At 29.4% G+C, this 24,264-nt stretch overlaps 1 long non-coding RNA gene across 1 annotated transcript; it reads right to left on the bottom strand.

Moving 5' to 3' along the window:
* Positions 1-14,718: 14,718 nt before the first annotated feature.
* On the bottom strand, positions 14,719-16,629 carry LOC106364635. Its single transcript, XR_001273259.3, has 2 exons — positions 16,224-16,629; positions 14,719-16,119 (listed from the first exon to the last, which is right to left on the bottom strand). It is a non-coding gene; the product is annotated as an uncharacterized LOC106364635 (long non-coding RNA).
* Positions 16,630-24,264: the final 7,635 nt, after the last annotated feature.

The following is a 24,264-nucleotide window of genomic DNA, read 5'->3' as shown; positions in this document are numbered from 1 at the left end:
CAATCTTGGAAGCATAATTAAGAATATGACAATGATTTTGACATTATTAAGTCAATAACATTTAGCTCAAGTTTAGTCGGTTATACCCTCTTCTGCTACAAATAACCGGTGAATAAATCACGTAGATGACGTTGAAGAAAATAAGGTATGGTCAATATTTACTGCGCACTGTTGAAAATGAAGACACCACATCCATCCACGTCATTTACATAACTACTTCATATGTTTCTGTGCTCAGTAAATCTGTTCATGAAAATAAATTATTCTTACAATAAATAGTATATTCCATTTATTTCTCACAATTAAATCGGACTGTTATATTTCATATCATCCAAATAGTATAAAAAATTTAACTATATCATAATCCCTAAATAATAAATTTGATCTCAAATCCACAAACATCTAAATAATAAATCCTAAACAATAATCACTAAACCCTAAACCCTAATCAGTAAACCCTAAAACCAAATATAATCCATAAACTCATATATAAACTCTAAATCTAAATCTAAATTTTGAATACTAAAATTTAAACTATTATCACTAAATCCAAAACTCAACCCCCACTTTCCAAATACTAAACCCTAAATCATAATCACTAAACCTTAAATCCAATTATAGATCAAAAACCCAAGTATATACCCCAATCCCAAATAGAATGTAACAAAATACATAGTATAGTATATATTGGTGAACAAAATAGAACACTTTTTATTAATCGTCAAATGAAACGATACATGATAGGGTCACTAAACCCAAGCCTTAACCACCACCTTTCAAATACTAAATCCTAAATCCTACTCATTAAACCCTAAATCCAAGTAGATCCCAAACCTAAATAGAATGGAACAAAATATATAGTATAGTACATATCGAGAATGAAATAGTATATTATTTATTAATCGTCAAATGGATACATGATAGAGTCACTAAACCCAAACCTCAACCCCCACCTTCCAAATACTAAACTCTAAATTTTAATCATTAAACCCTAAATCCAAGTATAAACCCTAAACCCAAATAGAATGGTTAGTACAGATTGGAGAACAAAATAATACATTCTTTATGAATGCTCAAATAAAAAGATACATGGTAAAAAAAAATAGTAACAGACTAATTCACATTATATAACATGAACATAACACTTATAATATATATTGGTTTATATTTCTATTCCTTATGCATATAAATAGAATAGAACATAATGTTAGAAAAAATGTTTATCTTCTCCGATCAACTAAAGCAGTATAACTACCAGCTCCAAAATCGAAATTTACAAGCGTTTAAGTATGGTCTTCACGAACTGTTGAATCTCGAAGTGAGAAATTACTCACAGAGACGGTACGATTGTTGCGACTTTCGAGTTCAGAAGCCGTGAATCCTTTGTCTCCCATCTCCAACAAAGGCGTCACAATCGGGCTGGTACTCCACAAACGTCGCTGGTAATATACTCGGTGATTTCAGTGGCGGACAAAATGGAGAAGAAAGCATTAAGCTTTCACAATTATTATCATTTACAATTTGTGTCAAAAGAAAAGACACGTTTACTTCTCTAGAATAAATAAAAAATAATTTATATTTATTTTCTTTCAGCAGGTTACACCGGTTGTATACAAGGGTATAAATGCATTATTACATAATAGACATAAAGTATATTGGTATAATAGGGCAATTGGTCACTGAGTTAATTATAATTTGTTTGGACGTCATACAGTGCAATTTCCCTTTTTATAAAGTGCTATATTTTTTATTCTCATTCAAGGATCCATAAGAGTGATAAGGAAGATTAATCAGTGTTTTATTATTCTCCTTCCTCAGTGAATTTCAACTATTATTCTTTAATCACCAAAAAACTTGTTTGACACATCATGCTCCGCACAACAAAACATACAACTGAGGTGCCTTTTCGCTCATCAAAGCTAAAATTATGTGTTTTTAGCCTGTTCGAAAACGCGGCCGACTAGCCGCCTAAGCGCTGTTCAGACGTTGATCGCAGTGAATATGATGAAATAGGTGAAGCAAGGCATTAACCCGCGTAAGACTGCCTAATTTCTGTGTTTCTCGCCTAATTCATGCGTTGACCGCCTAAGTTTTTTTTCTTGTCCGTGTAAAGTTAAAATATGATTGATTATTTTTTACTCATTATTGAGATTTTGTGTAATTATTCATTACTAAATAATTACAATTAGCTATCAAACCCAAAACAAACACATATATACTACATTTAGGGATTTTTTCGTACCAAACACACCCTAATCTAAATGTTTGACGAATCAAAAGGAGTCTGTTTAAAATAATATATAAAAAGTAGTTATATAATTCTGTCTAAGAACTTGTGCATCATGTTTAAAATTAGCTAAACATATTATATATATATATATATATATAAATTAAATTGTATTTAAAATTAGGTCCCAAGTATTCTCCGAGTACTTTCCGATTATCGGTAACTCGCTAAGCCTGGGATTACCGCCCGACTAGCGCCTAACATAGTTCCGAACATGGATTTTAGTAATAAAACCATTACATTTTGAATTTTTTTTATAAATACGTTTAGCAAATAACTAGTCAAGTTAAAATCTTCTAATGACAACTTTCAAGTCGTGTCATCAAAAGTGGATGTAAATAATAAAAACATTTTTTACGTTGAATAAACTAATATATTAATGGGTCCAAGCCCATAAACAGTTTAGTCCATAAAAGGGTTTATTACAATAGAGGAAGATCGAAGCGCTAAATTAGCCAACGAATGGACATGACAAAAATCTCACACATCCTAAAAAAATCTACATGGGCTTAAAGAGAGGAAACTGACCATTTTGCCTTTAATGATGGCGCAATATGGATCATTAGATCAGATCATCTCCCTTATAATGTGAGCCGTCAGATCTTCAGAAGAAAAGAAATGAAATAATTACAATAATGCCATTAATGAAACTCATCTTAGCCGTCAGATCTTTCCTCTGTGTTATAATCTGAGTCGTCCAATCTCCCCGTTAAATCTCTCCTTCTCTCTCTTGCCTAGGTCCCACCATAAATTTAATCAGTCTTCCTCTTCTTTTTCATTTCACCCCCAACCACACTCAACCACCACGAAAATTCATTCTATTCACCAGCCAAAGCTCTATTCTTCAACTCTTCATCCACAAACATGTATGTCTGTTTCTTAAGGTCTTTTTACAGCTTAGGACACCGTGAAACATCACATGTGCATCGTCCTTGGTTCTGAAATCGCTTGGTAAGTGTATACTCTCGCCCTCTCTTTTTCTCTCACTTTTCTCTGTCTCTTTTTATTTTTCTAATATTTTATGTTTCAGTTTAGTTACATTATATGTATGTTAATGTTATGAGTCAGATTCTAAGGTTTAATATAATGTTTTTAAAATATGAAGCATGATATTGTAGAATAAATCGTTTTTGCCTAGGATACAACAGGTACAATTTTTACCTATGTATCAAACAATAAAGGTGATACTGGTATAACTGGTCCAACTATGTCTTATTTACCAAGCTAGTGATACTGATATAACTAGTACAACTATTCAGGTTCTGAAATTAAAATATTCCATTGGGTATTGCATATGAAAAAAAACAATTAGATGGCCAAATTGGTAAGTATTTAGATATGTTCCTTTTTATTTGTGATGATTTTTTTTTCGTTGGCAATTATAACAGCATCACAAAAGTTTGCATGATCGACCTTATACTTTTAAGGCTTGTTAATTTCTTTATTCACATAATTTTTAGAAAATGAACATGAAATGTATTTTAACAAAATTAATGATTTCATTGTATTGGGGCAAATACATGTAAACATAAAGAAGTGGTACAACTGAGGTAAGTTTAATTTTTATATGGTACCACTAGTGTTTTATTTCAGTACCAAAGTACAACTACGTACAAACAGATACAACTCAAAAAATAGTACAACTATCTATAAACCGGTACAACTCGAATACTAGTACAACTATGTTATTTCATTTTGTATTGTGCATCACTTTTTAAACGTGTATCATGTTTTAAACATTCTGGTTGAACATTAATGTTGAGTAGTTGTAATAGTTGTGCCGTTCTTGAAAAAATCATGTAGTTTAACATGTTGTATTAGTTGTACCTAAATAAAATAATTTTAAACTCATCACAAATTTTTTAACATTCCTCCAAAAGAAACAAGTTAAACATCCTAAGAAACATAGGTTTTAACATACAAAAGAACATAGGCTTTAACATCCAAAAGAACATAAGTTTTACGAACATAAGTTATAAGAAAGCCGAAAATGACATAAGTTTTCAGAGCTATTCCAAATAGCTCACTTTGGCATGAACACATAAAAAATAGTACAAGTGATGTGTTTATATTTTTACATGGTAGAACTCAATTTTTTAACTGTAAAGCCAAAGTACAACTACATTCCCACTACAAGAAAACAGCTGCATACTGAGGGAAAAAATCGTCCGTATGTCGTCGAAATAACGTTATTCCGACGACATACCGACGAAACATGTCCTCGGAAATAACTCCTCGGAAATTCATTTTTCCTCGGAAATCTCCCGGAAATTTCCGACGGAATTCCGAGGAAATGAATTTCCGAGGAAACTCCGAGGACCACCAGTTCGTCGGAAAGGTCCTCGGAATATTCCGAGGAAGTGTATCCGTCGGGATATTCCGAGGACCTATGTCCCTCGGAATATTCCGAGGAAGTTGTCGTCGGAATATCCCGAGGGATAAACTTCCTCGGAATATTTCCAAAATTAAAAAAAAAATTATAAATTTATTTTTTTTTAAATTGAAATTCGAAAATATAAAATTAAAATTGAAATAGAAAACATATTTAAAAATTGTTTTAATAAATATTAATTGAAAAACATATTTTAAAATAGTTTTTATAAATACGAAAATAAGAAAATAGTGTTTATAAATCAAAAAAATGTTTTATAAATACAAAATTAGTTTTATAAATATAAATATTTTTATGAATATGAAATCATCTTTTTATAAATACAAAATAGTTTTTATAAATACAAAAAATAAGAAAATAGTGTTTATAAATCAAAAAAATGTTTTATAAATACAAAATTAGTTTTATAAATATAAATATTTTTATAAATATGAAATCATCATTTTATAAATACAAAATAGTTTTTATAAATACAAAAAATAATAAAATAGTGTCTATAAATCAAAAAAAAATTTATAAATACAAAATTAGTTTTATAAATATAAATATTTTTATTAATATGAAATCATCTTTTTATAAATACAAAATCGTTTTTATAAATACAAAAATAATAAAATAGTGTTTATAAATCAAAAAAATGTTTTATAAATACAAAATTAGTTTTATAAATATAAATATTTTTATAGATATGAAATCATCTTTTTATAAATACAAAATAGTTTTTATAAATACAAAAACTAATAAAATAGTGTTTATAAATCAAAAAATGTTTTATAAATACAAAATTAGTTTTAATAAATATAAATATTTTTATAAATATGAAATCATCTTTTATAAATCCAAAAATCGAATTTATATACAAAAAACGTTTTGTATATTTAAAAATAGTTTTTATAAATACAAAAAATAATAAAATAGTGTTTATAAATCAAAAAAATGTTTTATAAATACAAAATTAGTTTTAATAAATAAAAATATTTTATAAATATGAAATCATCTTTTATAAATCCAAAAATCGAATTTATATACAAAAAACGTTTTGTAAAATCCAAAATCGATTTTATAAATACAAAAATAATAAAAAATTTATAAAAAAGTTCTAAATCAATTCAACACAACAAATTATCCAACCAAATCAGAATTCTAAACCTATTACACAACCAAATCACAATCCTAACCAATCACCCTAACAAAAATCTATCAAAAAACTTCTAAAATCATCAAATCTACTTAAAAACCTAACAAATAGAACCTAAGAGAGTGGGATAGGGTCCTTACATGATTTGTGTAGGAATAGAGAGGATTCGCCGGAGAGATCGTCGCGAGAGAAGGGGGAGATCGCCGGAAGAAGAGAGAGAGATCGCCGGAGGAAGAAGAGAGAAATGGGGAAGAAGAAGTGTTTCGTGTCTATAAAACCTAGGGTCCGACGGAAACTATCCGTCGGAATTTCCTCGGTATTTTCAATTTCAATTTTCGTAAAATATTTGGCGGCTTGTTTGCCCGGTTAAATGAAAATATTTCGAGGAAATTCCGACGGCCACTTAAATATTCGTCGGAATTTCTTCGGAATATTTTCATTAATTCGAGGAAAAAGAATATCATGTGCATGTATTTCTATTGGTTTATATTTTTCCTCGGAATTTCCTCGGACTATTCCGAGGAAATTCCGAGGAACACCTGTTTGGGGTTTCAAAACATCAAATTTTTTTGCCCTATATCATTTCTTATACAAATGCAATGCATACCATTGAGGAATCTTTGTATAGATGATCATAAACAATAAAATAACAAAATTTCAAAACGAATTGTAAGTATTCCCTTTACCGTTCATTAAAGTGTATAAGTGTTTTTCTTATGTTGTGGGGATTTCGTTCATACAATCGGAAAAGTGTTTATTATAGGGTAAGTAACAAATTTTTGACTTCATAATCAGTCTAAGATACTTAATAAGGGTTATATAAGTGTTATTCAAACCGCAAAACGTTGTTTTCGGTTTAAAAATCCTACTTCCTCGGAAAAGCCTCGGAATATTCCGAGGAAATTTCGAGGAACTTTTTCCTCGGAATATTCCGAGGCTTTTCCGAGGAAACAGAAACCCTAAAAGCAAAGCCCTGAATCGTCGGAAAAGTCTCGGACTATTCCGAAGAAATTCCGAGGAAATACCTAAATCCTATTATCCCTCGGAATTTCCTCGGAATTTTTAAAATCCCCTAAGGGCTCTGTAGCAGCTATAATATATCCTCGGATATTCGTCGGTGTTTTCCGAGGAATATGATTTCCTCGGTATTTCATCGGTATATTCCGAAGAAATTCCGAGGAAACCCAAATTTTGGGTTTCCTCGGCATTTCCTCGGAAATTCGTCGGAATATTCCGAGGATCTCATTTTCTGTCAGAATGTCCGTCAAAATTTCGCTGTTTTCTTGTAGTGTCCGCATGATACTAGTTATACTAATTATACTTGTCATACATAATCCATTTTCTTCTTATAAACTTTTGTCTTATAGGATTTCATCATCTTAATGGAAATACAACAAACATTGGTATGTTATCTCTTCATATCGAAATATGCAAGTTTTACCATATCGAAATATGCAAGTTTTACCATATCAAAATATGCAAGTTTTACCATATCCTTCTTATATATGTGTTTACAATTGATCAATTTCTTATCTTATTTTCATGAATGCTTATGCATCCTTTTCGAACTCATGATGATTTTTACATCACCTTTTGCATACTCTTCTAAATGTCTTTCTACCACAATTTCCGGCTCCACGGCTACTTTCTTTGGCTTTGTGACCAAAAATATGATGATGGATTTTTTCTGGAAATGGTACAACTTGTAAACAAATCATTATAAAATCAAATATTATTGAAAAATAAACTATTTATGTATTTTGACACATTCAATTGGAGAAAGATTAGACCACCATGTCTCAGTAGTTCCACATCATTCTATCTTATAGCATCATTCATACGCTGAAAACAAAAACCAAAATATCACCATATTAATTACAAAGTTGTACCAGTTATACTAGTACTAGTTATACTAGTTTGAGTTGTATTATTTGTCCTAGTTTGAGTTGTACTAGTAATACTATTTGTTCTTATTTACCATGAACTCGAACATAAAATACTAAATTCGATTTCGAATAAGATAGAATTGATTAAATATGACTATGGGTTGATCTGATCGTTTTGAGAAACGAAAAGGAAAATCAGTGAATGTTTGAGTAAAAATTTTGATTTTGTTTTTAGGTTAAGAAGTTAAAGAAACATAAATGGAGGAAGAAGAAGAAGAATAACTTGGATTAAAAGCCGGGTCTGGTTATTGGGTCAGATTACGGATAGTAATGGCACATATAGTAAATAAGTTGAGGTCTTTTGGTTTTTTAGTTATTTACCCTTGTTCTGTATTTAAATTTTCATGTAAAATTAATAAAAAATAAGTGAGGGCCAAATCAAAATTTTTTTAACCTATGTGGTCCATCTGAGAATTTAATCCAAGATCAGTATTCTCAGATCAAGGAATGAAATCAAACGAGATATAAGAGAACATAGATGAGAGGTGTTTGATGTCTGCCACAACACCAAATATCTCCTTAATCATAGCTCTGTTTGTGAGGACTTTGATGAGAGTTTGTGAATCGGAGCGCACTCGGAGATTGGAGGTCTTGAGTGTTACTGCCATTTGGCGACTTGACCGAATGGACATGTCTTCCGCCATAAGAGGAGAGCTAACAAATTCTTTATGAAGCGATCCTTGCGTTGTTTGAAGCGTTTGGGGGTCCAGAGAAGATCCACGCTAATCCTTCTTGTTGTGATCCTATGTCCCAAGACGCATCTGTCTTGCAAACCATGGTACTTGGGTTGATCTTTAAAGGTCTCAGGCCGATCTTAGGGACATGAGTAGATTTCTTAGTCGATTTGAGGTTGCTCTGAATGAATCGAAATCGAAAAATATAGAAATTTCCTAATCAAAATCAGGGTACTTCTTTCGTTGATAAAGCCATTAAAACTTAGATAAGTCAAATATAGAATCAAATATGGTAAACTGAAATATTTGTGACTGATATAATACCAATATTTTGTATATCTATTGTGCAAATTTGATTTTAAGTTTTCAGTGTGAAGACCTTTATCCATTGCATAAGTCTGTGCGTTCGACAGATCGCCATAATTAATCTTTGTGACCATCTACTGATCTACCCATGTACTGCACAAGGTGTTAACTTTTGGAGGATGTCAAGGCTGGAGAGACATTAAAGGCACCATGGGACAATATAGACCCATATCAGTGGGAGTATGCATCAATGGTTTTATCTACTATGGTGCCTATAATTTAACTGATGTTATGAATCCAGTTATTGTGTACATATTTTGATGTTAGATTAGATCTAAATATAAAGTTTTATTTAAGCACATGGGCATGTTTTTTTTAAACATAATTTCCATTAATAATTAGAAACCGATACTAACCCAAACGGGTTGCAAAATAGGACTTACAATACAAGTATGCCTAAAAATAAACTATTCTAATACTAATAGAAAACTTACCATGTTAGAATAGGGAAAACCAAGTTGCTAATACAGAATCAGGCGGGTTGATGGAAGTAGATGCTGAATTTGAGGAGCGAGATCTTGAGAAGGGGTCTAAATGGAGTCATAACATGTCTTTAATATCCGAGATAATTGCTTCAAGAGGACGAGAGATGGAAGTGTGTATCCTGGTATTGCGCTCCTTCCATATGGCATACTTTGATGCTTGGTAGATAAATCTGATGATGAGAACCATGTGACTGTTGGAAGAAGGTCTATGAAGCAAACTCAATATCGCATCAAGGACTGGGGAGGCTGAAGATTAGCTTTCACCATAAAATAGGACCAGTTTTGTGAGCTGTATTGACAGTCGAAATAAAGATGTTGTCGAGTCTCATTCTGACAGGAACATAAAATGCATTCTGCAAGAACATCAAGACCCCACTTTCGCATCCTATCTCTGGTCGCCAGTCTGTGCCTAACGTTCACCCAAGTAAGAAAGGCATGTTTCGGGATATGACCAGTGAACCAAACCTGTTTATGCCAAGAAACTTCCTGCTCCAGAGGAAACAAAAAACACCAAGTAGCTGCAGTCTAATTTTTTTGAACTGGAGCTTGATCGCCTACTTTCCAAGTGTACGTATCATCAGTTTCTGAGTTCGAGATAGGTTCTGCAGAGGGCAAGCAATGCTTTAGTAATTGGATCAGAGGACTTCTAGTTCTCATACCCGATAGCCACCAGTTTCCATCTCTGATGCTGTCAGCTACGGTCGCGTCGATGGGTAAACTAGTGACTTGCAGAGCTTCTGTCAGCGGGCCCAATGGCGTCCATGAGTCTTGCCAAAAGCTTGCTGTGGTACCTGAACCAACTTCACAAACCACAAACTGTCTCGCAACCTGACGCAATTTTCATATGAATTTCTAAATCCTGCTGCTTTGTTGTTGAACTCGAAGAGTCCAAAACTTTTCTGAGCCAATCATGTTAACCCGAATCCAAGATGCCCACATGGAACAATTTTTAGAGAATATTAATCACACCAATTTAAGCGCAAGAACTTGGTTCCACTCAGCTATTCTCTTCAATCCCAATCCTCCACAAATCTTGGGCGTACAGACGGAAACCCAATAAACTTTTGCTCCTCTTGCTGAAAGTAGAGTCCCTTTTCCATAAGAAACCATTACACATGCGCTCCAGCGCATCCACACAGTCCCTTGGCAGGATAAAAATTGTCGCCCAAAGGTAATGATAGAGTAGATGACTACTTTGACTAACACCAAACGACCAGCATATGATAAATGATTTACTGTCCAAGATCTAAACCGAGTAGTAACTTTGTCTAGAAACAGTTGAAAATTTGCTTTCTTCATCATTCGAGAGGAAAGTAGGACTCCTAAATATCTCACAGGAAGCGACCCCTGAGCAATTTCAACTCTTTCTGCCAAGTCTCTGCACCGAGTACTGCTACCCCCATCGATTAGTAACTCTGTCTTGTTGCGGTTCATAGATAAGCCAGAGACTTTCATAAATTCTTCCATGATACTCAGGATTCCTCTCAAAGATTCTTGGTACCATCAAAGAACACTAATACGTCGTCGGCAAAACTGAGATGGGTTACCAACGGAGCCTGACACAAGGGATGAATACCAAAAGTATTTTCCACAGCGCATTTGTCTAACAATCTTGATATAACATACATAATAAGCACAAATAGTAGCGAAGTTATGGGGTCGCCTTGTCTTAGTCCTTTCTTACCACCGAAATACCCTGCCAGCTCTCCATTGATTGAGATACTAAAAGAGGTCGTCATAACACATTCCTTGATCCACTCTCTGAAAATAGAAGGAAGTTCCATAGCCTGAAGCACATTATCTAAAAACCCTCAATGTACATTCTCGTACGCTTTTGATAAGTCGACCTTCAAACAACCCCGAGTGGTAACATCTGGTCTGTCAAAATCTGTGACTAACTCTGACGCTAGTAGCACGCTCTCGCACAGAATACGACCTTGAACAAACCCTGCCTGATTAAGTTGAACGTCCTTGGAGATAATACACCTTAAGCGGTTCTTTATGATCCTAGAAATGACCTTATAGACAGTAGAGGAAAGAGAGATAGGCCGGAACTGAGTCATCCTGTCTGCACCTGTGACCTTAGGTAATAGCGCAATGGCAGTAGCATTAAACCTTTTGAGCATCTTGCTACTTGTGAAAAATTCCTGCACAGCGGCTATAGTGTAAGGTCCTACAACCGACCATGCTTCCCAGAAGAACTCAATTGGAAAGCCGTCGGGGTCAGGAGCTTTGCTTTTTGGCATACCAAACATGACTGCCGTGATTTCTTCAGCTGACGGAAGAGCTACAAATTCATTGGTCCACTCTTGTGGAAACCCATATGGGATAATAGCTTTCAGTTCTTCCACTGAGAACGGCTGAACTTCCGAGTTTCTTGACCTAATAGAGTTTGGAAATATTCCACTGCCATGCTTTTAACTGCTTCATTTTGGTCAACTCTCTGGTCATCATTATCAACAAGATACTGGATAGCATTTTGAGCTTGATGACCAAAGTTTCCTTCTCCCAAAGTCAACCATCTTATCCTCGATTTTCTTTTATAAAAAATGCCCTCTGCTTTCTCAAAAAACTTCCATTCCTTTCTGGCTACGAACTCTTCGCGGAATAGATTATCTGAAGGTTGAGTCAATAAACGAGATTGAATATCTTGAAGCTTCGCTAGAGCATCCCTTGCTCTCTGTTGAATGTTGCTGAAACCTTCTTTGTTTAGTTTTCTACATGCCTTCTTGACGTGGTTTAGCTTTTGACCGAGAGAGAAGAGCTTTGAACCGACAGGAATATCCTTTTCCCAAGCTGATTTAATGGCTTCTAAGAATATTGGGTGCGTAGCTAGGAAGGAGAAGTACTTAAAGATACACTTCCTGCTCCTCAGATTAACGTTTAGGTCGACTACACAAGGAGAGTGATCAGAATCTCCTGGAGCATCAAAGAAAACATATACGTCTGAGAAGTTATCTCTCCAGCTCTGATTGCCTAGGACCCTGTCTAGCTTAAGTAGAATATGATCTTCTAGTTGACCATTTTCCCAAGTGAAATGTGTACCTCTAGTTTCATTGTCTTCTAACTCACAAAGAGTTAAACACTCTTGGAACTCCTCCATGCCTCTCACGGGAAGAGTGTAAGTGCTAATGGAATAATTCTCATCAGATGTTAATATCTGATTGAAATCTCCCATCATCAGCTGTTAATATCTGAGTGAAGATTGCTGGGATATATAGACATTTATACTATCAACGCTTTATGGGGAGATTAAGGGTTTGTGCTAGCGATGCAACACCTTTTGTGGAGATTATAGGGGTAAAGAGACGTTTCTACTAGCGAGGCTTTAGATATTGTAAAGGTACAGAGACGTTTGTACTAACACAATGCCTTAGAAATTGCATGAATATAGAGATGGATTGTACTAATGACATCATCTGTTTATATACAAATATCCATATGGGAATGGATTGAATATAATGGGAAGCTAGCTTCTATCGTGAGGGAACCTTATGATTCCATAGTTTCGATTTATGGATACTAGAAGACACCGAGGAACATGCATGGTCAAAGCAAGCATGTGTGTTCCCTCCTCTGCGTGAGATTCTGTTTAGAGCAGCAAAATGCCCAGGCACCAGCAAGGCTGGTGAGATCATTATGGTCCCACACACGTGTTGTCATACGAGGTCCAATCATTCTACATTTTCTACTACAATGTCAGAACAAACAACGTCTGGAAAGGTGGGCTCTTAGGAATTAGAGACAAGACGATGAGGACTTTGGACGCTATTATGGAGTCACAGGCAAGCGTATATGTTATATCCGTGTCGCACATCAACATGTTGAGAGTATTGCTTTTCTTAATGCCTTATATAATAAGGCACAAGTCACGTAGCGAATCAAAAACTGTCTTGTGAAAAAAATTTAGAAAACAAAAAAACAATTACCACGTGGAAAAGTTTCTGAAAATAATGAAAAATTTGATTTTTAAAAATAAAAAAAAAACATAAAAAGCCGATCGATGGAATTTTTTTCCATCTCCTATTTTAACTAAGTTGTCAATATTTTTGCAAAGCTTTTATAAAAAAAAATTGAAAGTATTCAAAATTAAAATACAATTTATGTATTTTTGGTATATAGTTTAATTTAAAACGATATATATATATATATATATCTTTTAATCTTAATACTTATTAAATGAGATTTTCTGCTTATATAATTTTTTAATCATTTATATCTTGTTATAAAAAAATTAAATCATGGATCACAAAATTTGAATGTGATACTTTAACAGTTTTAGTAATTTATGATCGTTTTAAAAAATTCAAAAAATAACATATACATATATATCTAAATTTTTATTATATGGTTAATGTGGTTGTTTAATTTATTTTAATAGTTTCAAATTAAAAAAATATGACAGAATATACACTAATTTTTATCAAATTTTTATTATTCAAAGTCGTTAATTATCATATATACTTTAGCCACATTAGGTAATTTCATAATTTTTATTTAAGGAAATAATAAAAAAAATATTAATAATAAATTTATGTTTAGTTTAATAAAAAAAATTCTTATATATTTAGATGAACCAACATATTTCTCTAAAGATTCTAAGAATCATTTTAGTGATGACACATGGCTACCAAAAATGTTGTAATCTTCTCAATTAAATATATACGAGTAGTAAAGAACTTCTCTATCTTTTGTTTATATTCTGAGTTTCTTTAAACTCCACCAATTTATCAGCAATGAAGGTAACAATGCATATCTATATACTTCTTTTATTTATAAAGTATGGTAACAATGCATTTTTCATACTTCTTTTACTTATAAAATACTTTTCATATCTGTTTTATTTATATTCCCAGAGTTTCCTTAAATATTTTTAGGAAACGCTTGTCATCAATTTGCTAAAGATGAATAAATGCAAAAAAAATTAAATTAGTATCTATATTAAGAAATCCGAAATCCACTAATGAGTTTGCAGAAATACTTTCAAACATCTACAGGAAATCAATTTTCAAGTATTATCCAGTTCATTTAAGAAATACTTTAAAATTAGTATTTGCATTTGTTGCACATATATTTTTCCCATTCAAAGCTCAAAGTTTCTGTTTGCGACTAATAAGAAACATAATAGAAATGAAAAAAGAAGAATAGGTGTAGCCAATTGATATAAAAAAAGTGTAGCCAATTGAGCTTGTACTAATGAATGGCGTGTTTGAGTAAATTGGTGAAGAAACCAAAAAAATAATAATCACAGATGTAATTAGTGTAGCACTTATAGGAGCAATTTGATGGATATTCATAAGAAACACATAAATAAAGAATATAGCCATGCTACAGTGATACTTCTTTCATGTGACAAGTTACGTTCAAAAAGAACGGTTCTCTCCCTTATAGCACGTGCGCGTGGGGAAGAAGTGCAAAGTGAAAAGAAAGTCATGTGCTCAATTTTGTTATACTAAACATATGTTGTAGAATAGACTTTTCACTTCTGTATCATAACACATGTAACTTAATAAATTTGAGATTATAAATTCCCCCAGCGATGCAGTCTATAGTCTATACTACAACGTGAAATGATATAATTATACGAGAACATGAGATATCATTCCACTAGCAAATCCGGCACCTGGAACACGAAGGAAGGAGAAAGTTGTGGACATGAGGCTTGAGCATGATTATGTGTGGGATGACTGTGTTGTCCCACATATGGAAAGTATGGAAGCTTCATTTGGGAGACAACGCTTGTTTGAGGAATCGATCCGTACCACTGCGGCATGCCAGGAAGCTTTAGAAGCGAATGGACGTGACATTGCAGATGTCGAGGTGATACAACTCCTATCATAACAGGGGGCAGCAATGGTTGATGGAACATGGATTTCTAGATCCGGTAAGCAATCCTCAAGCAATGTAGCACGGTTGATGCATGTGTAACATGTGAAACGTAATAAGCAAGTAAGTCGTTCCATTAAACAAAACATATATGACAGACTGTAGTGTATGAAAAAAATCGAACAATAGACTATACTATATTCAATGTAGTATGATTACATTATCAAACACACAAATGGCTTCTAGTTACAATATGTTTATACTCCCCTATGTGTTGTTGCACAAGTTCCAAGTGGTCTAGTGTAGTTGTTGTTAAAAAAGGGAACCGGAACCAATATGAAAATGGATGGAGAAAGATGCTTTAGGAGACTCGGCAATAAACAAACTGTTGTGATGTATATTTGTAAGCCATACTATATTACAAACGTTATAGTATTGTAGTTGTTGTGACCTATACAGTCATCCAATATTTTCCAGAGAATACTATGTTTAGGTGTTTGTAGAAACATATAAAGCAATCAAATGTAAAACCATAACAATATAGCACTGCGCCAAATTAATATGATGGATATAACGTTAAACAAAACCTAACGTTAATTCTCAAACACTGCAACAGATGAGCAGCCCAGTGATGTAAAAATGTGAACTAGTGCCGTACAACTGTGTTACTATTCTATTAACGTTTCTCATAGAGTATAGTCACATTTTCAGTATATCATTGGAACTTAAACCCAAATACAGACAGTTAGTGACCCTATAGTATACAATGAGTCACACCCACAAACGGAAAAAATACTATAGTCAACCAGTTTATCAAAAGATAGTCAACTAAGCACAAAGGTGGTTCTTTAGTACATCATTAAGGATTTTCGTATAAATATCAGGTGATGCATACCACAATTTGTTCTATACTATTTACAAATATCATATAGTATAAGTAAAATATATGTCAGATCCGATTTAATTACTTTTGTCCTCCGCCGCCGTTAAACCCTTCCACTGGATCTGCAAAATATATGTCAGGTTTGATTTAATTGCCGACAACCTAAATCAAGCTTACTTCGAACATGGTTATATTTTCCGTACTGCTATAAATCAGACATACTTACCTCGATTCATGCTCTTTCTTCTTTGCAATCGCTCGGCCTCAGTAACCCTAACTTTTTCTTGACTTTTATAAAAATTGCTTCAGCCATTAGTCGAACTGGTAATCTTTTCTTTCCCCAAACACAGACAAACGAAAGTTTTGGCTCTCCAAATCTGTATTCTTTCTCGCATGAGTTCTTTTGGAAAATGAAATATGACTTTTCAGGTTTCAGATTAAAGAGTAGCTACAACATGCCGACTTCCCACGCGCATTTGAGGGTATTTTTGGAAAACTACATAACAATCTCTACTAATAAAAGGGAGCTTTTGAGGCTCCATAGGACGTCCACATAAGCGGAAAAAAATTATCCCGAAAGATGACACGTGACATAAAATATAGTTTTACATTTTAATATTAACTATTTTCGAAAATTGTAAAAACTATGTAAACATACAGCATTAAAAAATGGAAGCGTCCACATCAGCGGAAAAAATTTATTCCGAAAGATGACACGTGGCATAAAATATAGTTTTACATTTTAATATTAATTATTTTCGAAAATTGTAAAAAATATGTAAACATACAGCATTAAAAAATGGAAAAACTACATTAAACATATGTAAGATTACTATTTTTCACTTAAAAAAAAAAACGGCTTATCTCCATAATGTAACATTACCGTTTTATAAAAAAAAAACAAAAAACATTATATATAATTTCGAAAATAATAAATATAAGTAAAACATACAACATAAAAATGGAAATACTACATTAAACATAAATATGTTTGACTTCTCTACTAATAAAAGGGAGCTTTTGAGGCTCCATAGGGCGTCCACATCAGCGGAAAAAATTTATCCCGAAAGATGACACGTGGCATAAAATATAGTTTTATACTAATAAAAGGGAGCTTTTGAGGCTCCATAGGGCGTTCACATCAGCGGAAAAAAATTATCCCGAAAGATGACACTTGGCATAAAATATAGTTTTATATTTTAATATTAATTATTTTCGAAAATTGTAAAAAATATGTAAACATACAGCATTAAAAAATGGAAGCGTCCACATCAGCGGAAAAAATTTATCCCGAAAGATGACACGTGGCATAAAATATAGTTTTACATTTTAATATTAATTATTTTCGAAAATTGTAAAAAATATGTAAACATACAGCATTAAAAAATGGAAAAACTACATTAAACATATGTAAGATTACTATTTTTCACATAAAAAAAAAGACGGCTTATCTCCATAATGTAACATTACCGTTTTATAAAAAAAAAACAAAAAACATTATATATAATTTCGAAAATAATAAATATAAGTAAAACATACAACATAAAAATGGAAATACTACATTAAACATAAATATGTTTGACTTCTCTACTAATAAAAGGGAGCTTTTGAGGCTCCATAGGGCGTCCACATCAGCGGAAAAAATTTATCCCGAAAGATGACACGTGGCATAAAATATAGTTTTACATTTTAATATTAATTATTTTCGAAAATTGTAAAAAATATGTAAACATACAGCATTAAAAAATGGAAAAACTACATTAAACATATGTAAGATTACTATTTTTCACTTAAAAAAAAAAAGACGGCTTATCTCCATAATGTAACATTACCGTTTTATAAAAACAAAACAAAAAACATTATATATAATTTCGAAAATAATAAATATAAGTAAAACATACAACATAAAAATGGAAATACTACATTAAACATAAATATGTTTGACTATTTGTCCAAGTTCTTCTATTAAACATTGCCGTTTTACATTAAAAATAGAAAAATACGTAAAGATTTAAACATCTATCTTAAAATATAAAATATAGACATTAACTAAATATAAAGTAAAAAAAGAGAAATACTCAATATATAAAAAATAAATAATAAGTAAATATTATAAATATATAAATATATGAATTATATATACAATAATAAGTAAATGCACAATTTTTTAAAAATGGAAAGAGTATATTAAATATTAAACATATATCTTAAAATGTAAAATATAGATATTAAGTAAATAGAAAATATAAGAAAAAGAAATACACAACTTAAAAACAATGGAAAAAGTATATTAAGATTTAAACATCTATCTTAAAATGTAAAATATAGATATTACGCAAATAGAAAGTATAAGAAAAGGAAATACACAATTTAAGAAAATAGAAAAAGTACATTAGTATTTAAGCATCTATCTTAAAATGTAAATCAATCTTAAAATATAAAATTATTAGTAAATAGAAAGTATAAGAAATAAAAATACACAATATAAAGAAAAATAAATAATAAGTAAATATATAATATAATCTCGAAAGATGACACATGGCATTAAAATATAGTTTTACATTTTAATATTACTTATTTTCGAAAATGATAAAAAATATGTAAACATACAGCATAAAAAAAATGTAAAAACTACATTAAACATATGTAAGATTACTATTTTTCACTTAAAAAAAGACGGCTTATCTATATAATGTAACATTACTGTTTTATAAAAAAAACAAAAAACATTATATATAATTTTGAAAATAATAAATATATGTAAAACATACAACATAAAAATGGAAATACTACATTAAACATATGTAAGATTACCATTTTACATTTTTATTTTTAGAAAATAATATGTAAACATACAACATAAAAAATGAAAAAACTACATTAAACATATGTAAGATTACTATTTTTCACTAAAAAAAAAGACGGCTTATCTCCATAATGTAACATTACTATTTTGTAAAAAAAAAATTATATATAATTTCGAAAATAATAAATAATATGTAAACATACAACATAAAAAATGGAAATACTACATTAAACATATGTAAAATTACCATTTTACATTTAAAAATAACAATAATATGTAAACATACAACATAAAAAAATGGAAAAACTACATTAAACATGTGTAAGATTACCATTGTTCACTAAGAAAACGGGTTATCTTCATAATGTAACATTAGAATTTTATTAAAAAAAGAAAAAAAAACATAAATATAACCTACGTTGCACGGAAGCTTCATCGGACGTCCGCTTCCCGCTTCGGAACCAGAATCGGAATCGGAACCTTGTGGAAGCTTGGGGAATCTCGCTTCCAAAACGTTTCTAAAATATTCTCTTTAAAAACCGGTTGGAAGCTTATGATTCCGTTTTGGAATCACGCTTCCATTTTAAAAAAAAAATACAATGTATATCAATAAAATATAAAACCATAGTTTTAATCTATATAAAATAAAAAAATTAATAGTAATGAATATTGAATTATAAATATATAAATATCAAAAATAATACTATAAATTATCTTTATGCATTGAGATTTTTTATTAAAGATATAGCACATATTGAAACATATTGTGTCAATTATTTATGAAGTACTAAAAATAATTAATATAATATTTTTTGTAAACATAATTTATGTGTATTTTTACAGTTTTAATATAAAATAATTTCAAAATTATTATAAATGAATAAATGTTTTATTTCAAATTTAAATCATATAATTTTAGTCCTAATTTTTTTAAAAATTTACATATATATATATATAGATATACGCTTCCAACACGTACCCGCTTCCTAATATTTTAAAAAATCTCGCTTCTGCGCTTTCTTACGCTTCCGCTTCCACGTACCCGCTTCCGTTTCCATATAACATAGAATATAACTATTTGACTATTTGTCCAAGTTCTTCTATTAAACATTGCCGTTTTACATTAAAAATAGAAAAATACGTAAAGATTTAAACATCTATCTTAAAATATAAAATATATACATTAACTAAATATAAAGTATAAGAAAGAGAAATACTCAATATATAGAAAAATAAATAATAAGTAAATATTATAAATATATAAATATACGAATTATATATACAATAATAAGTAAATGCACAATTATTAAAAATGAAAAGAGTATATTAAATATTAAACATCTATCTTAAAATGTAAAATATAGATATTAAGTAAATAGAAAGTATTAGAAAAGGAAATACACAATTTAAAAAAATGGAAAAAATACATTAGTATTTAAACATCTATCTTAAAATGTAAATCAATCTTAAAATGTAAAATTATTAGTAAATAGAAAGTATAAGAAATAGAAATACACAATATAAAGAAAAATAAATAATAAGTAAATATATAATATAAGTGAATACCAAATTTAAAAAATGGGAAATTACATTAAGATTTAAAAATATATATTAAAATTTAAAATATAGATATTACGTAAATAGAAAGTATAACAAATGGAAATATACAATTTAAAAAATGGAAAACATACATTAAGATTTAAACATCTATCTAAAAATGTAAAATATAGATATTAAGTAAATTAAAAGTACAAGAAATGGAAATACATATACATGAAAATAAATAATAAGTAAATAATGTAAATATATAATATATGAATTATATATGTAATAATAAGTAAATACACTATTTTTTTAAAAATGGAAAAAGTTCATCAAGCATTAAACATCTATCTTAAAATGTAAAATATATAATATAAGTAAATACACAATTTAAAAAATAGAAAAAGTGCATTAATATTTAAATATCTATTTAAAAATATAAAATTTAGATATTACGTAAATAAAAATATAAGAAATGGAAATAAACATTTTAAAAAATGAAAAAAGTACATTAAGATTTAAGCATCTATCTTAAAATGTACTTCTATCTTTAAATGGTAGTAAATTATATAAAAATGGAAATACCACATTAAACAAAAAAAAATGTATAATTTTACATCAAGAAAGTCCCTATAAAACTCATTATTCCATCCACATCAACCTCACACTATTAAGCAAAATTTCAAAGCACTCGAGCAAAAAAATGGTTTCACTATCAACTCTTGCCGTCCCAGAAACCTTTAATGACAATGAATGAGATTTTTTTATAACAACAAACTTTTTGTTAGGTGGATTCATTGTTGGGAAACCCGCAACTTCCAAAAGCCAAACTTATTCATGGGAATTGAATTGCTTTTCATAGACTTAAAGGTATTCTTACAAATTTAAATTAATCTAATCTATAATTTTATTGTTAATATTCATACTAACTTTTTCATGATCAAACCATTTCAGTTGATAACCATTCAAGCGTTTATCCCGAAACACTTCCTTCCTCGCCGAATCAGGTATTGGTTCATATTGGTTTAGTATTGTTTTTGGTTTACTAACCGGTTTAGGATGGTCTTATTGTAAATATAATTTAAGTTGGTTTAGCATATATTATGTTTAAAATAACTTAAATTAAATAATAATAATATTATGCTTAAAATATAATTTTAGAGAGTTTTCAAATATAGTTTACAGAACATTATAGGTGATGAATTTAATTTATTAAATTCGTTTATTACTTAAAACTAAGTTTTTTAAAAAACATACTGAGTTATAAATATCAATGATGGATTGGTGAGTATAACATGAAGACAAAAATATAAATATCTGTTTTTCAAGATAAGAAATTCAGCTTTTATTCAGATACTCAATATATAATATATTAAATTATGTTTTAAAAAATATACATAATTTATATATATAGATTAATCTTCCAAACTTAAACTATTATATTATATATGAATAATGTTTTTAAATAAAAATAATTTCTGATTTAAAATAAAAATAAAAACAACAAATGTTTATTTACAAATAATGGATGTAATTTACATTATACTATCATTTAACAAGTATTAGATACGTTTTGATATATCATTATTTTCTATTCCCAGAAAACAATAAATTGTTAAACATCAATATCATCTAGGTTAAGTATACGAACAACAAAAATTCAAACATCACAAAAAATATTTACATAACCATTATAATACAATAATTTAATCAAAAATACAATTAAAAAATATTAAAAAGAATAGTTATATACTTAATATTTGAAAATAAAAGATATTTTTGCTAAAATTGTACTTACCTGGCCAAGGAGATCGACCATCTTTTTACGGATCGATCGAATGTTGAGCATGTGGTCGGTCCAAAAATACTCTGCAGTTTAATAAAATCTCTAAAACATTTATTCCAACACTCAAAAGATAGTTTTGCTAAATATGATAACTAAATAGCCAATAAAATTACAAAAAAATATTTAAATAGTAAAAAATATGTTAATTTAACGTGTTAAAATTTAAAAATAAATTTTAATTATGACATGCATTTTAACATTTATATAAATATAAATCATAGCCTAAATATAAATAATTTAACAACTTAAATTAGAAAAAAATAAAAATCCCGGGCGTAGCCCGGGTTAATCCCTAGTATGTATAATATCATTACCTAAACTATGTAATGGGTATAAACTTAATTTTCTAGTATGCTATGTATACGTCCTCAAATTTCCCGCACTTAAATGATGATATTCTTTTTTCATATTTTTTTCTATTGAAACTCTCTCTTTATATCATGTCTCAAATTATCAAAAAAATTAAGTACATTTTTAATAAAAATTTCATAATCTGTCATAACTTATTTTTTTTATTAAAAATATATATTTATTTCTTATGAATATTTATTTACAAGACAGATACAAAGAAAAACTGAATGAATCAAATATAGTACTTTAACTATATTTTTATGTGTTGGTATATATCTCAATTTCCAAACATAAATTACTTGCAAACATATATCTATGCTAAAACAATATGGGAACTATTATTTTACCAAAAAAAATATATTACTCTACCATTTTTGTTTACAAAGCATCACTTCACGGGTAATTGTTATCCATATTTATAGAAATTAATTATCAATCAGAATAAAATTATTTTATTAATTATATATTCTTTTTTTTTTGAACAAAAAAAAAGAATATATAATTAATAAAATAATTTTATTCTGATTGATAATTATAAAATTAAAGTTTTATCACCAAATAATTTAATACACCGTCATTTGATCCGTGCATAGCACATGAGTAACACTAGTATACTAGGTTAAGACCCGTGTCTTACGCGGGATGAACATTATATATATAAATTATTTTATATATTATATGTTTATAACATATTATGAAATAATAAATATTGAGTAATTTAAAAGTCATTATCTACTACTTTTATAATTAAATTGGTACGAACATATAAATAAATTTTATAAATCGAAAAAATATTTTTTCTATTTGATATGATGTATAATTAAATTTAAATAATAGTAACATATATATGGTATATTTTAATATTAATATTTATTAGATGATGCTTTTTGCTCATATTTTTTTTTATCATTTGTATCTGTTATAGCAAAAAGTCTAAATTAGTGATAACAAAATTTTCACTGTGGGATTAATGGTTTAAGTAATTTATAATATTTTAAAAAATTAAGTTGTCAATATAATTTCAAATTTTTTATCAAAAAATGTTCAAAGTAAATTTCAAAATTAAGATATTTATGTATTTTTATATGGCATATAGTTTAATTTAAAATGATAAATATATTTATATATCTTTTATTTTTGATACTTATTAAATGAGACTTTCAACTTATATTGTTTTTTCATTATTTGTATCATCTCATAACAAAAGTTTTAAATCATAGATCACAAAATTTGAATGTGAAACTTTTAACAGTTTTAGTAATTTATACTCGTTTTTAAAAATACAAAATACAATATATAAATATTTTTTTAAATTTTTATTATATGGTTACTATGATTGTTTAATTTATTTTAATAGCTTAAAATTAAACAAATATAATTGTAATACACACTTATTTTTATCAAATCTTTATTATTCAAAATCATTAATTGTCATATATATCTTAGCCATATTAGGCAATTACGTAATCTTATTTAAGGAAATAATGAAGCACATTAATAATGTATTTATTGTAGTTTAATAAAAAGTTTATTATATATTTAGATGGACCAACCTATTTCTCTAAGGATTCTAAGAATCATTCTAGTGATGATACGTAGCTACAAAAAAATGTTTCAATGCTTCTTAAATAATATATAGGGGATAACCTAACTTGAAAGCCAAATGTATGAATAATGCAAGAGAGCATGGTAAACTCTGTTTTTATATTTACTTTTCTTTTC

The sequence above is a fragment of the Brassica napus genome, chromosome A9 (genome assembly GCF_020379485.1).
Source record: "Brassica napus cultivar Da-Ae chromosome A9, Da-Ae, whole genome shotgun sequence".
Lineage (NCBI taxonomy): Eukaryota > Viridiplantae > Streptophyta > Magnoliopsida > Brassicales > Brassicaceae > Brassica > Brassica napus.
This window is presented reverse-complemented; position numbering and strand designations above follow the sequence as displayed.